The sequence below is a fragment of the Sinocyclocheilus anshuiensis genome, unplaced genomic scaffold, assembly GCF_001515605.1.
Source record: "Sinocyclocheilus anshuiensis isolate Anshui unplaced genomic scaffold, SAMN03320099.WGS_v1.1 scaffold1895, whole genome shotgun sequence".
NCBI lineage: Eukaryota > Metazoa > Chordata > Actinopteri > Cypriniformes > Cyprinidae > Sinocyclocheilus > Sinocyclocheilus anshuiensis.
Genome location: NW_015549974.1, coordinates 632,822 through 634,738, shown reverse-complemented (window position 1 = coordinate 634,738; position 1,917 = coordinate 632,822). Strand labels below are relative to the sequence as shown.

The window sequence follows — 1,917 nt, the reverse complement described above, 5'->3', positions numbered from 1 at the left end:
TCATCATTGTGTCTGGGTTTTATTCGCAAGAACAACAAAGTGACGAAACGCGCTGTGTAGAGCAGTTTGTCTGTTTAGGGCTACTGTAGAAACATGGTGGCGACTTCCATGTAAGGGGACCCGCGGTGTATGTAGATATAAATTGCTCAATCTAAGGTAATAAAAACATAACGGTTCATTAAGTAAGGTCTTTATACACCTCTGAAAACATAGTTATGTATATTATATTGCATTTCTGTCAATAGATCAATGTAAATATTACACATTGCACCTTTAACAAGTTATTTGTGTATCATTTTAGATAAAAAAAAACATACATTAATAAATTATACATGTGCTAATAGTGGTAACTGTTATTCTGAATAAATTACAAACCTATTATCATGCATGTGACAATGATTTTATTTATTTGCTAATTCATATGTATTGCATACATGACCACATAATGAAATAAGCCTATGGTTAGAATCAGACATGATCACCATCCTTCTTCTAGAGCGAATGTGTTAACAGTACATTAAATTGTTGATTTTATATATATATATATATATATATATATATATATAACAGAAGTGATGTCATTGCAAAGTTGGCACACCATGCAACAGCAATTTCAGGAGGTTAAAGTAAACTGAACATTATAAAACCCTGTGGAATAGCCAATGTTACGCAATGTTTAAAGATTGCTAACCAGGCAATTGTAGGAAGCGTCACACCCTCAACCCATCTTTTATTTCACAGGAATGACAATCCTGCTTTAGCCAGGCAAACGAGAGGAGCCTCCCAGCTGCGCTGTATTTGAATGTCTAGTGTACAGACGTAGAAAATAAAATGTCAAAATCCATCAAAAAGCTCAGTCTTCACTATGACCCAATTAATGAAAGCAATACCTTTACTAGTGGGGATATTGTAGAGGGATGACTTGTTTTGGAAGTAACCAAAGAAATAAAGGTGGACAGTTTGTTTGTAAAGCTGACGGGGGATGCAAATGCGAGCTGGACTACCAACAAAACAACCTATAATGACCATGAAAGATACTTTAAACTAAAGCAATATTTAATTCAAGATAGCGCAAAGAAAGGTGAGGCTGCACAATATAGAAAACTTTAAATATCAAAAAGTATCAAATTATTATTAATAGTAGTAGTATTAAATTACTATATAAATAAAATAATACACACAATGTACACATATAGAGGTGTGCATTCATAAACAGGACAGATGCAAAATAAATGCTCAGTGAACTTACAAAATAAAAGAAGTTGGTTTGCAGTAAAGAAATTGTGTAATAAAAATGTGAAGCACTAACAACTGACTACTTTTATTTCTTGCTGTAACGTCTACAGGACAATGTGAAAAGAATACAACTCTTGTAAATAGAGAGACTTGTAAGTAAATTGGATTCATATACCTTGCATAACTAATTTACTAATATACCTAAGTAAACTGCATTAAAAAAATAAATTACATAAAACCCTTTTTTTATAATTTACATGAAACCTGAAAAGATTGTTTGCTGATAGTGAACTAACTATGCGTGTTGAAAAACTCTATTATGAAGCCCCGTTCACACCAAGAACGATAACTATAAAGAATGTTAGAAACACACGTCATTGTTGTCATGTGGTGAATTTGGCCAATCGTGAAACAGCTGTGTGGTCATCAGCGCTCCTGCAGTCGCTCTTGAGAAACTGCGCCAGCTGAGTCAGCCGGCTGCTCTCGAAACGCTATCCTGGTACTTTGATGCCACACGTGACAGTGACAGTGGGTTCAAGTCGGACTAAATTTCTAACCGGCATGCACTGCTTCAAGTCAGCCGCCGATCAGTCTGCGCAGTGCTGCATGAATTCGAACGCACCTGTTGGCATGATTGAGAGCAAACGTGAGCGGTCATGGGCCTACGGCAGGGTGGGGCCA

The 1,917-nt window shown here is 35.9% G+C and overlaps 1 pseudogene; it reads left to right on the top strand.

Annotated features, from left to right (window-relative positions):
- Positions 1–756: 756 nt before the first annotated feature.
- Positions 757–1,917, top strand: part of LOC107660980 (arrestin domain-containing protein 3-like) — a 7,475-nt pseudogene continuing 6,314 nt past the window's right edge.